The 10,476-nt window shown below is 40.0% G+C and overlaps 1 long non-coding RNA gene across 1 annotated transcript; it reads left to right on the forward strand.

Annotated features, from left to right (window-relative positions):
* The first annotated feature begins 2,781 nt into the window (after nt 1-2,781).
* LOC130607174 (uncharacterized) lies at nt 2,782-6,205 on the forward strand. Its single transcript, XR_008974172.1, has 3 exons — nt 2,782-2,917; nt 4,637-4,923; nt 6,088-6,205. It is a non-coding gene; the product is annotated as an uncharacterized LOC130607174 (long non-coding RNA).
* Nucleotides 6,206-10,476: the final 4,271 nt, after the last annotated feature.

A 10,476-nucleotide genomic window follows, 5' to 3' on the forward strand; every position in this document is an offset into this window, starting at 1 on the left:
TATCCTCCATGCCTTTTGGTTTTGTTTCAGAAGGAAATCCACCTTCCAGCCATTCAGCCCCAGAAGCTCCTTGGAACAGGTGGCGTCTAAGCTCCAGGGGTAAGCAGCAGGCTGAAAGGAAAGGCTCCCAAGTGCCTCCTACCATAGCCCGAGAAAATACTTCATTACTTGTGTTTCTTTATTGAAATACAGTCTCTTTTATAGCTGAGGCGATACAGACAGCTGTTCCATTTATTTCAAATGCTCCCTGTTTCTGGGGTAATCTTTTAGAGCTGGTAGCTGAACCTCTGAGCAAAGTCTGCTTGACTACTTAAATCGGGGTGAAAACCGAGTAGTCCAGAGACTGAGAGGAACTTTTCTGGTAGTTCTGGTTAATGAATTTAAATTTTCTTATTATTTTTTTCTTTATCTTGCAGCCAGACAGTCTTCCCACAGGAACTGATTTCAAGTAACAAAACAATTTGTAAAAGCCTTCATCAAAACTAAATCTTACTGTGCAATGTAATCTCTCCTTGGGCCAGGATTTTGTTTTTCCCTTGACCAAGCTATATTGCTGGCTGTTTGGTGACTCCAGAATCTGTGTCACATCTTGATCTGTAAAGAAGCTGGGGCACGTGCACCAGAGTATATTGCACTTGCCTTTCCCATTGCTACTGTCAGCGAGTGTTGTCAATTTCATTAGCGTGGCTAACGGTTCTAATTTACTTCTGGTTTATATTGGCTTCAGGGAAAGCAAATACAGTAACCCTTCACTTTAGGTGGCACGAGTAGAACTAGATTTGTTATGCCACAGCACAGCCGAAAGAAATAGAGTTAGTTCTTGGAAACAGACTTATTTACATGATATGTTCTTGTTAGTGCTATATTGTCATGGCTGTCTACATGCTTAACAGACTTGGACACAAAGATCTGGAGAAGCATTGTAAAAGAAGCAGGGAAAAGTGGAACAAAATAAATTAATTACTGGAAATAACAGAGAAAACAGAAAATTGATACCTACCAAAATGCAAAATTGAGACAAGTTTAAAACGTCGATAACATAAAAGAAGGAATTGAATGTGGTCACACTCAGGTCTCTACATTTAAGGAAATCCCAAAAACAAACAAACAGAGAGTGGTAACCACTATAAATAGATGCATTCTAGCCACTCCAGGTGTGTGTGGACCCTGCTGTCTGCAAACTGCCAAAGCTAGCTCTTGGCATCTATAAAAACCACAGTTTGTTCCCCTCTTTTCCTTGTCATTCAGATGTCTGGGACTTTTGTTCCTATTAAATCTAGGTAGTAATTATCTTTAAACAAAAGATACTTATAATGTATACATATTAATGTATTAACACAGATTATTTTGTCAGGACCAGGAACGGGACATATCAGATGAATCTTTTACAACATTGAGCACACCTCTGTGATGTTAGTCCATGAAAGGGAGAAAGCAAAGAACTGAGCATAAGACAATTTGGATAAATGTTGAAAACTGCTGGGCCTTGACAATCTTGCAAGACACCACAAATACTGAAATCTTGGTTTGTGAGATGGGGGCTATGGGGAAGCTAAAGCATTTAAAGATTGATAAATAAGCATATAGTTTTTTTTAAATTGTCTGAAATAAACCCAAATTACAACCTACTCTGAATTTGTAAATCTGCAGTGCATGCTGAAGAAGTGTTAAAAGGAAATTATGTTCCTCATTCATTGGCAAACTGGCAGAAGAAGAGATTAATCACTATCATTTTCTTCAGTAATTTCAAGGGGTATGGAGAAGGCTTTCAGAACAATTCAAATATCTGAATTGCAGAGCACCAAGTGAAAGGAGACAATAGCAGCTGATTTCTGTGAACTATGTTGCCCAATGGCAAAACATTTTTTCTTTCTGAGGAATGCATATTCCAGATATCTGCTGCTGGCATTTTGTCATGTACTTCATCGGATGCTGTGCTTCCTGTTTTGGATCGTATCCTGAGCACATGTGGTAACTAACTTTTATCAAACTTGACAGCAGACCACTGTTAGATAGACTAGTTTCTGCAAAAAATTGTGTAACTTTTTGGACTTAAATGTAAGGAAGTTCAAACCCAGCTGGCCATCCTCCAGTGGGCTTTGTGTAAAACTGCTCTGGTTGATGATTATTAAGAACATTCTCTTAGAAATAATCTCTAAATCAATTTTGAGACATTACAAGTCCATAGCTTGTCTCACTTTAGGAAAATTGTCTGGAAAGTTTAATTTCTTGAAGTTAAGTAAAGATGACTTTTCCAGATATCAAACAGAGAAAGCCTGATTGTGACATCTCCATAAATGCTCAGGTCACAGCTGCCAATTTTAAAGCCAAGAAATACTCTATGAAAGGGGGGTGACAAAACCTATCTTTGGAAACTCTGGGTTCAGTGTCTGACAGAGTATGAATCCTAACAAGACAAGCCTATTTCTACACAGTTTCCAGTCATCAAAGGAAAACCCTGTGGAATTTCAAGAGAATATTCACCTTTCAATCAACTCATCAATTTCTAAAGCAGAGATGTAATTCTGTGTTGAATTTTATTGTATGACTTACAGACTTTCAGAAAGGATCTAATTTATACAGAACATTTCTCCACATCTTTATTGTCTTCATCTGTATTATATTACTTTCGATATAAGGAAGAAGTTCTTTACTATGAGGCTGGTGAGGCACTGGAACAGGTTGCCCGAGGATGTTGTGAATGCTCCATCTCTGGCAGTGTTCAAGGCGAGGTTGGATGGTCTTAGGTGGCATGGTTTAGTGTGTGGTAGGGTGGGGTTGGAACTAGATGATCTTAAGGTCCTTCCCAACCTATTCTATGATTCTATATTCTATAGGATTTTCCACATGGACGAGGAAAAGCCCTTTATTAACTGAAACAAGGGAAACCTGTCCATGTAAAAGCCATGGTGTGAAGGTATGTGCCAATGGCTCAGTTCAGTCTCATGCAGAGATACTGGAAGCCACCCCAGATATTTTTGCTGGCTTATGGGAAGCATTATAACTGTATTAACATAGAATTCCACCCAGGCTCATATTGTTTGCTTCTCAGCTGAGTTTATAGCCTATAGATGGTGTTGTACTAATGCAAAGAGTATTTTGATGGTTCCACAGTAACCTATTTAGATTCCAATTGGCCTTTTTGGGGCATCACATCCTGTTAAGCAGACTCTCCAAAAGTGGCTGGAAGGAAGAAAACACTTGTGTGAGAGATGACTCACTCAATGTAAGTTGAATTCACTGCATTTCCTATGGAAGCTGTCAACCAATGGGAATGCCAAGTGCAATTATTTACTGTTGATCCTGATCTTAGAAATTATCTTCCAAGGAATAAGCAGACTAATGTGCAGTGAGGAGGAGGAAAGTGTTTCTAGTGTGGTTGAACAGGTTAGCCACAGGCCTAGTGATCTGACCTAAGGCACTGGAGCTGAAGTTTTCAAATGCCTCTGCATTCCCACTTGTACACTTTAACACAGTAAGAAATGAGTTCTTCCAAAGCACGTATGAATCTGAGCCCAGACTATGTCTGAGATTTTAAAATAAAAGTTTAGAGCTTCCTAGAATGTACGTAGAATCAATGCTATGTACCATAATTTGCACAATTTTGTGGTGATTTTTATTATTCTGTATCATGCAACTTATGATTTCCATTAATAACAAAAGATTTTTCATTTGATTTTTGCAAGTGGATGGCTGTTTTATCTGCACAATGAAAACTGCAGTTTTAATTTAACAATTCACCCCCTTTGCAACAGCCAGAAATTTCAGTCACCACATGTGTCTGGATTCCTTTACATTATCCTAACACACATGCAATTGTTAAACTAGACTTTGACAATGAAATTAGTGTCACGGATAAAAAAAATAAGAGCTTTAGCCTCTAGGTGCACCTGTTTACTGCAACTAGGCAGGCTCAGTCAGAGTGTGAGTGTGTGTCAGTCTGCTGTTGCAGCTGTTCCATTACATAAAAACCATGGTATTTATTAAGTTTTAAGCCTTTCTGAACTCCGTAACTCTGGCTTACAAAGGGAGGCTGTAATGCTATGTCTGGACTGTGATAATAGTTCAGATAAAGATCCAGCATGTGACTCCTAATGACAGCATTAAGTCTATTGGAAGGAACTATATCAAACTATATGCAGTAAAGCAGACAGCAAATATGAACCATGAAGAATTAATGATTAACTACTCACTGCATGCTTCACTGGGAACAGCACTGCCATTGAAGGAGTCTGCAAACTCTGTGGAAGAAGTTAACTCACAAACTGGAATTGCACAACAAAATAAAAATCACAAATGCACTGCTTAAACTTTGGGTGCATATCTTTCACTGTAAGAAAGCAATTTCCTTTGCAAATAAAAGTCATGTTCCCAGTCTTGCAGGTGATTGCACATGGATGAGACACCCCTGTACCTTCAAAATACTACACACACACACTGAATTTAATATCAGTCCCAGGCATGTCCACATGGATTCGGCTAAGGTGTAGGAGTCCCAGTTATGACGAACAACAGAACTCTTAGACGCTGTATTACATCTTCATTATTCTTTAAAGACTGTTTGTGGTTCTTCTTTTTCTAGGAGAAAATTGTGTGGGATTACACTCATTAATCTTTGTGCATTCTGTAATTTCAGCAACCCATAACATTTGAAAGCTGACTTTGGAGGTGCTGCCTTGTAAATTACTTCAACTTTAACATCCACATCATTGAGAGAATTGGCTGGAAACTTTAGAGAACCCAATGCTGTGGCTACTGACAAGCTGTGAAGTTAACATCCATTTCCCTCCATTCCTGGCAGCAAGGAATTGCTGCCTTGCAACTGCTCTTTTACTTTTGTGTAAGATACAACTCTTGGCTCCTGCTGCCCTGGGAATTCAGTGGGAGATGAAAATAGTGGGCAGGAGCACCTGCCTCTCCCAGGTATGAAATCCTGTTGCCAGCTGGGGTGTTGTGGGTCAGCGCTGCTCATGTCAACAGCTTGAGAGCCAGCCTGCTCTGCTGCAGTGCAGGGTAGTGGTGCCCTGGGGCTATCTGACCTGGGTGGTTCCAGACCTACACATGCCCAAGGATTTCATCCTGACCTGCCTCTCTACCCTGAGCACCAGGGATGCTCAAGTGAGAGACAATGCTGTATGAAGCTCTTTCTGTAAGCAATGGAGGAAAGCAGACAACCCCAAAGGTCATTTCAGCCTGCCTCAGATTTAAATCATCTAGCTGTAGAAGACTGCATTGAAAGTGTGAAATGATGACGCTCAAACCTTGAGGCTTGCTGGAAGTGCATGGTTGTTTACCTAAGTCAAGTGCCAAGTACAGAAATTATGTTTATGCCAATACAGTTCTATTTATGGCACTTCTATTTATCTTGCAGTCGTGAATGAGCCTAATGAAAATGAGGACAAGCTCCAGCATATTGAGGAAAATAGGTTATGATGTTCTCTTCCTTAAGCTGCAGAAAATTTTCAGTGTTAAACAAGAAGTACTTAACGGTTTGGGTCAGTATTTTGGCCCAGTGTAGTGCAACTCTTGATAGCTCCACCTCCTGGCACCGTATCCCATTCCTATATAACCAGCACAGTTATAGTCAATGCACACTGATTCCATTTACACTCTTGTAGCAGTTTTTGCATTTGTTTCCTGCTGCTAGATCAGCAGAAATTTGAAGGAATCTGTATTAGTTCTGTCTTACAACAGGTAAGAACAGCTTAACCTCCTGTGGTGGCCTGGCCTTGGTTTGCTGCCACTCTCTCACTCCTCCTCCTCAATAGGACAGGAGGGAGAAAGTAAGATAGAGTGATCACTGTTACAGACAAAATGTAAATTTAGTCATATGTGGGAACCCTCTTGCTATTTTATTCAATCAAAAGTCAGGTCTCTAGTCTGCAGTTACTGATCAGGGTCCCTTTATGGCCAGTAGAAAAAGACAGGCACAATCAGATGCACATTCAGTATGTCCTAAACTATAGATGGATGGGTGGGCTACACATCCCTTCAGAACCCCCTCCACTGGCTACAGAGGTAAACAAGACAAGATATTATTTCCTTCTTTCTCTTTCCCGGGCTGCTGGATGTCTACTCTAAAACAAGATGATTCTCTGCCAGAGAAGAAGCAGCCCTTCCTACTTGAGAAGCTGATTTTAGTGGTCTGTGGATCAAACAGCTTCTAGAATTTCACTATCACGGAGGTCCAACATCTTGTTATGAAGATGTCACAGCCTAGTACCAAAGCAGGACTTCTTGAAGTTTCATGAAGGTTTTTGAGTCTTTGAGTCTTGGGTATGCGCATGCATGTGTGTGTGTGTGCATGCACACATAAGGGTTCATGTGTGTGTGTTTGTGTGTTTATGCCTATACACTCCTAAAGGGAAAAGGCTAGGGAATGGGTTTGAGTGCAAGACTTGTGATCATCCAGCCTGGTCATCAAACAGAGCTTTCTGACTCTGTTTGGAACCACTCCACTCCAAGACAAATCTTCTCAGGAAAGCCCAAGCCAGTTGGTGCCAAATGACTTTTGGTTTACCTGCAGAGACACAGCTATTACCTGTGCTATAACAACATTAGATTACTGTGTGCTGAATTGGCCCGAGGTACAAATAAAATATTGGGTTTCAAGGAAGAAGTCAGGAAGTGTTTTAAAAATAAGGATGTGGAAAGATGACTTTATGGAAGAGGTCCAGTTTCTTAAACAAAGTCATATGGAGCCATTTGAGATGCCCTGGGGTACCAAACATGTCCACTCAGTGCTGCAAAAGACAGCACAAAGCCTATGGGGGATTTGCTTCTGGCATGGAAGCCAGGCACCCACTGGGCTATCCTGTGGTGCCTACAGTCACAACAGGGCCATAAGTTCAGGCAACTGTATCATACACTTACTCATTAATCCCAGGTTTACATATTTTCTTTAAAGAATTAATTTCAGAATCTGTTTTTTTTTTCTTCTTTTTCTATACAGCTCTTCAGGGAATGATGATATCCTTACTGAAAGTGAGTGGGGCTTTGCATTGTGAGTAGATGTTAGATTCAATATTATTTACCCCAGTGACAACTCTCCTCTGATGAATGTGAGAATGGCAAAACCAGGCAAAAAAATGAGAAAGGGGAGCTGTTCCTAATATTCATCATTAATTAGATAATTTTCTTTTTCTTTTTTTTTTTTTAATTTGGGAAGGATTTCCTTTTTTCTTTCTTCTTTTTTTTTCGGTTTGTTTTGTTTTTTTTTTTTTTGTTTTGTCTTTAAGGATTTGGAATTAGGTAAACCTTTCTTCAACCTGCTTTTTAAATTAATAATTGCTTTGTATTCTCCAGTTTTATAAATTAAAAAAAAAAACATAAATCACCAGTACATTACATTCTTTTAATTTAGTGGCTGCTTTCCAAAGCAGGGAGTTAAGAAAATAAAGCAACTTTATAGCCAGAGTAAGATAAAGAATACTGTCCTAAGAGACAACACTATTTATACTCCCTTTGTATTTGTGTTTCCTATTCTTTCCTCATCTCCATTCTACCCTCTGTAATTAAAATTGTAGCCTCTGAAATAATTTTACATTTCCTTTCCAGGGATAATGCTGTTTTACCCCCTACAGAAATTCCAGTGGTGTTATTGATAGTACAGGCAAGATATAAAGGACAGCTAGCACTTTAGTCTGTGCAATTTAAACCTGCTCTTTGTAGCTGGGTCATTATGATGAAATAGGTGATGGCTTCACAAATGTCTTGACATGAGTGGGGTCTTGATGTTACATATGTTCTAACAATTACAGTGATGTGTAAAAATACCCATCTTTCTGAATGTGGGTCCTCTCCTCAGAAAAAAGGGAGGTGGTCTAGGTTTCAGCTTGATGGAGTCACATAGCATGGAGTCACATGGCTTTTTTGTTTAATCTATATAGAGAAATATATGCTTAGTGTGTTTGGTTTGTCTTCTGGAACTCTTCACAAGCAAGTGTGCCTTTTCACTGAGAGTAGAGGGAAATGTTGTATCATTCATTGGGACTGTATTTCTCCCTTATGGTAAGACACGCCACGTGTAGACACATATCCCCTAAATCTGGGTTCTTAAACTAGCCACCTGGACATAGGCTATTATATAAAAGTGGTGTTATCATTGTCATCTTCCTCAATTTAACAAAGAAAATCTTGGAAAAAATTCTGGCTCAAGGACTCCAAGTAGCTGGGATCAGATAAGTGGCAAAGAGAAGAAATGTCTCAGTGACACCCTTGTCCATGGTCACTGTCTCTGAGCAGCAAAATGCATTTGTTCCAGCTGATGCAAAATAGCCGTGTCGCTGTAGCCAGGGCAGGGGTAGCAGTGGTGTTGGGGAAGAATCTGTGGACAGCCATGTGGGCTGGTGAGAGTGATCCCTGAGTTGTGTCTCACTGGGATGGCTCACAAGTCTGGTGTCACAGAGACCAGTTGCTTCACTTCAAAAGAAAGCCAGGGAGCTAATTAGTGTTTATGAATCAGATCAGGGACATCAGATAATCAAACATGTACGGGGGGGTGCCAAGATAGCTGTCAGTGTAAGAATAACTATTATTTCCTAAATTATTTCCCTGTATGAATAATGTGTTGGCTGTGGTGGAGTCCTGAGACACCTGTCTTGCACTGACTAACTAGGTTAAGCCTAACAGAGAGTCTGGATTTAACTGTAGGTGCATTTTAGACACTATAGTCTTTAATGAATCTAATTATGAGGTCATTCATAATGTGATGCATGGCAGGAACTTCATGGGGTGAAACCCATTAATACAAAATGCACTCATAAAAACCAGCAACAGGATTATCCTGCTATCATAAACTCATATCTTTGGGAGTTTAAGAATCATTGTAAGGAAATACAAAGAACAATCTGAAACAATGCAGTGTTAATTGGCAAGTTTTTTTCAGAGTGAATAAATGTTCTTTCACACAAATCCAAACAGTGCCAGGCACAGTGGAGGCTGATCCTTATTTAGGAACTACAGGCAATATAGGAAAACTGCACAGTCTGCAGCTGCCTTGTCACGCTCCTTCAAAGGTGAAATAGTGGTGGCAAAGTTAAATCGTTCAGAATACCAGAGCTCCAGTAAGAGCAAGCACTGCTCAGTATCGAACAACATAAAAAAATGCTGGTATAAAACAGTGAAATATACCTTTATCCGTCCCCCCTCTAAAGCCAGTGACTGGTTTGAGTAACGCTTGGTCATACCTAGAGCTTTTCCAAACCAGTGATGTACGTAAGAGCTGTCTGGCAGATGTGGAATAATCCAAGACAAATGCAGGACATGCTGGATGGGCTGCACATGCTGCACAAGGGGCAGTGCTAGGCCTGCCTGTCTGCTGCAGCTCCCAGGAGGTGATAGGTGAGGTTGGGTGGCCAGACAGAACCTAGCTGTCATATGGCTGATGACCCAAGATACAAAGTTTTTGACTTGTGCCAGGGCTACCAGAGATCCAGAAGTCACAAAACAAAACTAGGAATGTGTCAAAATATGCTTAGAGGGAGCTTCTCAGTTGAAAGGGGAGGGGGGAGACATTGGGAAAAATTTGGAAAAGCTCGCTGTGTGCTAGAGTACTTGCAGACAGTGACATGAAACAGACCTCAACTCTTCTCGGTGTTTTTTGAGGCAAGAACAGTTCTTTTTTAAACATCATTAGTTTTTGTGAGCTTAGAAATGTTAAAATGTGATCAAAGTAACAGTTTGTTCATTAATAATATGCTCTAGAACTGAGCAGTGATTCCTAGTTGAGAAATGGGTAGTACTCAGCCCAGGTTTCTGATTGGCTTTAGGGAGCTTGAATGCGTGGCCTTATTTCACTGCAAAGCCCTGGCAGACTTTGCACATTAAAATTCTAAACTGTCTAAGTAGGTGTGAAACTAATTTTGTGTTTATTTTTTAAATACCACCTCTGATCATTTAGGGCCATCCACTTCACTTTGGGAGGCCCTTACCTAGCTGCAGGTGGGCCCTAGGAGACAATAAAGCCCACCTCAGAGAGGATAATTTCTTGAATATCATAACCTGAATATTTATAGCTTCTAGAATCGTTGTACCTACTTATCCATGTTTCCAGCCACAACTTTTCTTAATAAGAAGGGCTTTGAAACTCTTGCTAAATCTGGACATAAAAGGAAACAGAAGTTTCCCTAGTGCAGTGGAATTTTTTAAAAGTCACATAGTAACTTTATTGATGAAACAAGGAAGAAAGCGCTTTTCCACCAGACTTTGCAGAACTTATTTACAAAACAGAAGATTTTTTCATTAATGTGTAGGCAGGGCAAAGTTGTGGTGAGGTTTCCTGCGGGGTGAGGGTACTTATGTGGCTTGTCATTTCATCAGTGGGTTATCTTATTCTTTTGATTGTGGTGTTTTAATATTTATGAGAGACAAACCTTGGGGGAAAAAAAGTACTTTCAAAGAAAGATGAAAGCTTTCAGAGACATTTTGCCATCTTAAAATTTTATTTAACATGAAAATGCATGCTGCATCCTCTTT

The sequence above is a fragment of the Pezoporus wallicus genome, unplaced genomic scaffold, assembly GCF_028554395.1.
Source record: "Pezoporus wallicus isolate ANWC-B61680 ecotype Strahan unplaced genomic scaffold, APGP_CSIRO_Pwel_v1 contig_16, whole genome shotgun sequence".
In the NCBI taxonomy this organism is placed as follows: Eukaryota; Metazoa; Chordata; class Aves; order Psittaciformes; family Psittacidae; genus Pezoporus; species Pezoporus wallicus.